Here is a 7537-nt window from a genome sequence, read left to right as displayed (position 1 = left end):
ACCCGCGGGCTCAGGCAATCCACTCACCTCAGCCTCCCAAAGGCACGGGATTACAGGCTGAGCCACCGAGCCCGGCTAGTAGAGGACTTCTTTAAGAGGGTATCTTTAAGAGGGTCTCTACATCATTTCCCCAATGTCAGTTGAAGTCATGATATCTATCATGGAGTCATTTATGTTCTGCTGTTTCAACTTAAACATACATATGGCTTCTTCCCTCTAATGATTTTTGTGAGTTAGAGACTTGGTTACAAGCTTAAAAATCCTGGCAGTGCATCCCATACAAAGTTTGAAGGGGACATACATTAAAACTTCTATTATTATTATTATTATTATTATTATTATTATTGAGTTGGAGTCTCACTGTCGCTCAGTCTGGAGTGCAGTGGCATGCTCACAGCCATCCCAGAATCGACCTGCTGGACTCAGGTGATCCTTCTACCTCTGCAGGTGTGCACTACCACGCCCAGCTCATTTTTTAAGTATTGTAGAGACAAGATCTCGCCAAGATACTCAGGCTGGTCTCGAACCCACAGGCTCAGGCAATCCACTTACCTCGGCCTCCCAAAGTGCTGGGATTACAGGTTGAGTCATTGAGCCTGGTCAAAACTTCTATTATTAACATAGGAGGAATGTTTCTATTCCTGATAGAATACCTGTGAGACTCAATGGGATCCAAGAGAACATGTTTGAAACCCAATCTGAAATCTTTCCAAACATTTCCTTACTATATGTATTCAAATTACCTGTGGCATTGATACTAGTTTCCATTTTGTCCAGCATTATTGTTATGTTTCCTAATTTATCTGGGATGAAGTTGCTGCATTCAGTGGGTATAATGGCACAAGTGCCTTCTTGGGATGTGGTGAGAATATCTAAGGCCATTTTGTTTTGCAGGATTGCTTTCCTCATTAATTAAGCTTCTGTATTTAGCTTCATTAAACTATTTCTGCTCTTGCACACAAGTTTTTAAGTCTTTTCTAAATGACTGCTTTGATATAACCAAATGATATTTTTGTAGTAAGTTCCACTAACACCTTTGCTTAGAGTTACTGATAAACTAAAATGACAGGTTCCCAGTAATGGGTACCAAGAATACACAGACAATGAATGTTATACTTGACGAAATTCAATTGAAACTGGAATCTTATAGAATGTTTTGTAAGTCACGTAGTTTGATGTTAATCAATAGCAAATTCCAATGCTTATGCTTATAAATACAGACTGTAAAATCCAAGGAGTTGAGCTGGGCTTGGTATCTATACTGGCTTGTCTCTCTGAATTCTGAATTCAGAAATATACTTCTTTCCTCCCAGTTCCCCGCCTCTTGACTCTTACTGGTGGCACGAGAGAGCAGCCGTGTGTTCCACAGACTATATCACTTACAATGTGTATAATTAGAGTCTTACAAGGAAAGAGCAGGCAGGACAGAAAAAAATATAGTCATGCATTGCTTAATGACAGAGATACATCCTGAGAAATGTGTTGCTAGTGATTTCATTGTTGTGTGAATATCAGAGTGTACTTACAAAAACCTAAATAGTATATCCTACTACACACCTAAGCTATTGGTTATAACCTAATGCCTAGACTATAAACTTGTACAGCATGTTACTGTACTGAATTCTGTAGGCAGTTGTGATATAATGGTATTTGTATATCTTAAAATAGTTAAATTTAGAAAAGATACAGTAAAAATATGATACAGAAGATTAAAAATGGTATGCCTATATAGGGCACTTGCCATGAATGGAACTTGCAAGACTGGAAGTTGCTCTGAGTCAGTGAGTGAGAGGTGAGTGAATGTGAAAGCCTAGGACATTAATATACATGACTGTAGACTTTATATACACTGTATAATTAGGCTACACTAAATTCATAAAAAATAAGGTAACTGCCCTATAATTTTGCAACAGCCACATCTCTACTGTGTGACAGTAATTTTTCAGCTCCATTATAATCTTATGAAAGCACAGTTGTACATGCCATCTGTCATTGACTGAAATATTGCTATGAGGCACATGACTGTACTTGAAGAAATAAAAATCAAAAATTTCCCTTTGTGAACAGAATTAAAATTGTGTAGATCAAGAAACCCAATAAGCCAGGCACAGTGGCTCACGCCTGTAATTCCAGCATTTTGGGAGGCTGAGGCAGGAGGATTACTTGAGCCCAGGAGTTCAAGACAAACCTGGGCAACAGAGCAAGACCTTGTCTCTACAAAAAAATTAAAAAACTAGCAGGGCATGGTGGCATGCATCTGTAGTCCTAGCTACTCAGGAGGCTGAGGTGGAAGGGGGATCATCTGAACCCAGGAGGTTGAGGCTGTAGTGAGCCACCATAGTGCCACTGCAGTCCAGTCTGGGCAATAGAGTGAGACCTTGACTCAAAAAAACAAAAGAAACCCATTGAACACTGAACATGATAAACACATAGAAAACCACATCTTGGGCTATTTCATGTTGTGCTAAAAAGTGAAAAAAAATGGTTTAATTAAGTAAAAATAAAAAATTAAAGAGAAAATCACATCAAAACATATTATAGTCAAACGGCTGAAAATCAGTGATAAACAGAAAAATCTTAAAAGAAACCGTACCATAAACGCATATAATTTTGTCAATTTAAAAATAAAATAAAACCACAAAAAATAAGTAAATGAAGTAATGTATATATTAATTAGCTTGATTTAGTCTTTCTACAATATGCGCATATATATAAACATCATGTTTTTTGGGGAGGGTTGTGTTCTTTTTTTGAGTTGGAGTCTCACTCTGTCACCCAGGGTGGAATACAGTGATACACTACTCAAGGCCACTACAGTGACCTGCTGGGCTCAGGTTTTCCTTCCACCTCAGCCTTCCAAGTAGGTGGAACTACAGGCACGTGCTACCATGCTTGGCTAATTTTTTGATTTATTGTAGAGACAAGGTCTCACCAAGTTACCCAACCTGGTCTCGAACCTCTGGACTCAGGCGATCCTCTCACCTCGGCCTCCCACAGTGCCAGGATTATAGGCTTGAGCCACCACGTCCAGTTGACATCATGTTTTATGCCATAAGTATATATAATTTTTGTCAATTAAAGGCAGTCAGAGGGAAGGAAACGTGTTACATGCAGAGAAATAAAGACTCACCATAGATTTCTTGTCAGAAAAAATATAAGCCAGAAAACAATGAGATCACATCTTTAAACTGCTGGAAGACAAAAAGCTGTTCACATAAAATTCTATATGTATAAATATAGATTTCAAAAATGAAGGTGAAATAATGATTTTTTCAGAAAAATAAAAGCTGAGAGAATGGCCACTAGCAATCCTACAGTACAGGGACTGTTTTTTGTGTGTGTTTTTTTTGAGTTGGAGTCTCACTCTGTCACCCAGGCTGGAGTGCAGTGGCACACTCATGGCCACCACAGCCTCAACCTGCTGGACTCGGGTGATCCTTCCACCTCAGCCTTTCAAGCACCGGAACCACAGGTGCACGCCACCATACCCAGCTAATTTTTTTGATTTATTGTCAAGACGAGGTCTCACCATGTTGCCCAGACTGATCTCAAACCCCTGGACTCAGGTTATCCTCTTGCCTTGGCCTCCCAAAGTACTGGCATTACAGGCATGAGCCACCATGCCTGGCTTCCATGTTTTCATCTGGTATGTTTCCTAACAATTGTGAATAGTTATGGCCAGGCACAGTTCTGGCCAGGCAAAGTGTTGTAATCCCAGCACTTTGGGAGGCCAAAGCGAGAGGATAGGGGTTTGAGATCAGCCTGGCAACTTGGCAAAACCTCATGTCTACAATAAACTAAAAAATTAGCTGGGTGTGGTGGCATGTACCTGTGGTTCCAGTTACTTGAAAGGCTAAGGCAGAAGGATCACCTGAGCCCAGCAGATTGAGGCCGCAGTGGCCGTGAGCATGCCACTGCCCTCCAGCCTGGGCGACAGAGTGAGACTCCGACTCAAAGAAAAAGAAAACACAGCCGAGCTCAGTGGCTCAGCCTGTAATCCCGCGCCTTTGGGAGGCTGAGGTGAGTGGATTGCCTGAGCCCGCAGGTATGAGACCTGCCTGGGCAACTTGGTGAGACCTCATCTCTACAATAAATCAAAAATTAGCCAGGCGTGGTAGCGCGTGCCCGTAGTTCCAGCTACTTGGAAGGCTGAGGTGGAAGGATCGCCAGAGCCCAGCAGGTCGAGGCTGCGGTGGCCGGGAGCAGCCACTGCACTCCAGTCTGGACGACAGAGTGAGACTCCAACTCAAAAAAATAAAAGAAAAAGAAAAAGAAAACATGACTATACAAAAGGGAATGAAGCACATCAGACATGGTAAATATGTATGTAAATATAAAAGACATTTTTCTTATTTTTAAATTTCTTTAAAGGTTAATTGCTTAAAGCACAAATAGTAACCATGTATTGTGGACTTTGTTAAAATGTACAAATGAAATGTTCAACAGTAATAGCATAGAAGAAAGGAGGATGAAAATGGAAGTATATCATTGAAATGTTCATGTTCTGCTTTGGTTTTTTTTTTTTTTTTTGGTGAACCTTCTGCCTCAGCCTTCCAAGTAACTGGAACTACAGTCATGCACCACCATGCCCAGCTATTTTAAAAATTTATTTATTGTAGAGATGAGGTCTTGCCAAGTTGCCCAGGCTGGTCTCAAATCCCTGAACTCAGACAATCCTTTTACCTCTGCTCCCAAAGTGCTGGGATTACAGGCTTGAGTTACTGCACCCAGCCTCTTTTTTTTTTTTTAATCTTACTCTGTCGCCCAGGCTGGAGTGCATTGGCACGCTCATGGTCACCGCAGCCTCAACCTGCAGGGTTCAGGCAATCCTTCCACCTCGGCCTTCCAAGTAGCTGGAACTACAGTCGTGTGCCACCACGCCTGGCTAATTTTTCTTGATTTATTGTAGAGAGGAGGTCTTGCCAAGTCGCCCAGGCTGGTCTCGAATCCCGTGGGCTCAGGCAATCCTCTCTCCTTGGCCTCCCAAAGTGCTGGAATTACAGGCATGAGTCACTGCACCTGGATGGAAAATGTTCTTACATGATACGTGAGGTCATGTAATATTACATGAATGCAGACAGTGATGAGTTAAAGACAAATATTGTGAATGCCAATGTTCAGAGCATAAATAAATAGGCATAGATAACAAAATAAGAGTGAAAATAAAATTGAATAACAAAGAAATAATGAACTACTCCAAAAGAAGGAAAAAAGTCAAATAGGAACACAGATCACAAGAGAAAACAGTAAACAAATGACAAAATTTTTAGATTTAAAAATTAGCAATACTGTTTTTGCTTAGTAAAAGTAGAGAGACTGCTTTACTCTAAGTAAATCAGTTATTGCTAAAGTGGGGTTTAAATCTAAAAATTCTGCCATTTGTTTACTGTTATCTCTTCTGATCTGTAAAAATATCCAAATGCTCTAAGTAAAAAACAGAGATTACCAACTGAATATATGTCGTCTACAGAATGCCGCTTAAGCTGGGTGTGCGGGTGTGGTGGTTCATACTTGTAATCCCAGCACTTTGGAAAGCGGAGGTGAGAGGATTGCCTGAGCCCAGAGGCTCAAGACCAGCCTGGGCAACTTGGTGAGATCTCATCTCTACAATAAAATAAAAAAAAATTAGCTGGGTGTGGTGGCAGGTGCCTGTGATTCCAGCTACTTGGAAGGCTGAGGTGGAAGGATCACCTGAGCCCAACAGGTCGAGGTCGCAGTGACTATGAGAATGCCATTGCACCTCAGCCTGGGTGACAGAGTGAGACTCTAAAAAAAAAGAATATCACCTTAAATATAAACACAGATGGGCTGGGGAAATAAAGGTTGGAAAAACATATATTATGCAAACATTAATCATAAGGCTTTACAACAAAGAATATTGCCAGGGATAGAAAAGAATGTTTCATAATGGTAAAGAGTAAAGGGTCTTCATTAAGACCCTTATAACATTAAGAAGATATAACAATCTTAGCTGGGCGCTGTGGCTCAAGTCTATAATCCCAGCACTTTGGGGGGCCGAAGCAAGAGAATTGCCTGAGCTCAGGGGTTCGAGACCAGCCTGGGCAACTTGGTGAGACTTCATCTCTACAAAAAAAAAAAAGATCAAAACATAAGTCAGGCGTGGTAGCGTGCGCTTGTAGTTTCAGCTACTTGGAAGACTGAGGTGAAAGGATCGCTTGAACCTAGCAGGTCGAGGCTGCAGTGACTGTGAGTGTGCTACTGCACTCCAGCCTGGGTGACAGAGTGAGACTCCAACTCAAAAAAAAAAAAAAAAAAAAAGAAGATATAACAATCTCTTATGCACATATACCTAATAACACCTTCTCCACAATACATGAGCAGAAAGTAAGAGAACTAAAAGAAAAATAGAAAATCTGTCAAATCTATAATTATAGCTTGATAGTTCTATGTTGTCTTCTTAGTAATAAGTAAGCAAAAATCATAAAGTATATTGAAGACATACATAATATTATCAGCCAACTTGACCTAATTGACATTTATAAAACAGTTCACTCAACAATAGCCAAATGGGCCAGGCTTGGTGGCTTAGCGTGTAATCCCAGCACTTTGGGAGGCCAAGGCGAGTGGACTGCTTGAGCCCGCGGGTTCGAGACTCATTCGGGGAACTTGGTGAGACCTCTTCTCTACAATAAATCAAAAATTAGCCGAGCGTGGTAGTGCGCACCTGTAGTTCCAGCTACTTGGAAGGCTGAGGCAGAAGGATTGCCAGAGCCCAGCAGGTTGAGCCTGCGGTTGCCAGGAGTGTGCCACTGCACTCCAGTCTGGGCGACAGAGTGAGACTCCAACTCAAAAAAAAAAAAAAAAAAAATATATATATATATATATATATATATAGCTAAATGCACAATTCACCAAGACACACCATATGCTGGTCATACAGATCACAATAAAATAAAATTGAATTAGAAATAATTAAATGAAAGTTTTCTGGGAAAAAGCAAAGATTTGGAAATCAAGCAATATACTTCTAGCGAACATATGGGTCAAAAAACCACAAGGAAAATTAGAAAACAATTGAACTTAATGATTATAAAAATATAACATCAAAATTTGTAAGATACAACTGAAGCACTACTTACGGAAAAGATATAGCTTCAAATGCATGACCGGGTTCGGTGGCTCAGCCTGTAATCCCAGTACTTTGGGAGGCCGAGGTGAGAGGATTGCCGAGCCCGCAGGTTCGAGACCTGCCCGGGGAACTTGGCAAGACCTCGTCTCTACAATAAATCAAAAATTAGCCAGGCGCGGTAGCATACGCCTGTAGTTCTGGCTACTTGGTTTTTTGTTTGTTTGTTTGTTTGTTTGTTTTGAGTCGGAGTCTCACGCTGTCGCCCAGACTGGAGTGCAGTGGCCGCTCCCAGCCACCGCAGCCTTGACCCGCTGGGCTCCGGCGATCCTTCCGCCTCAGCCTTCCAAGTAGCTGGAATTACAGGTGACCGCTACCACGCCCGGCTGATTTTTTTGTTGTTTGATTTATTGTAGAGATGAGGTCTCGCTGCCCAGGCGGGTCTCGAAC

General features: G+C 41.3%; 1 pseudogene; it reads right to left on the bottom strand.

The window, feature by feature from the left end:
• Positions 1 to 768, bottom strand: part of LOC103272529 — a 31188-nt pseudogene extending 30420 nt beyond the window's left edge.
• Between the last annotated feature and the right edge of the window lie 6769 nt (positions 769 to 7537).

The sequence above is a fragment of the Carlito syrichta genome, unplaced genomic scaffold (genome assembly GCF_000164805.1).
Source record: "Carlito syrichta isolate Samal-C Ts95f unplaced genomic scaffold, Tarsius_syrichta-2.0.1 Scaffold312719, whole genome shotgun sequence".
Classification (NCBI taxonomy): Eukaryota; Metazoa; Chordata; class Mammalia; order Primates; family Tarsiidae; genus Carlito; species Carlito syrichta.
This window is presented reverse-complemented; position numbering and strand designations above follow the sequence as displayed.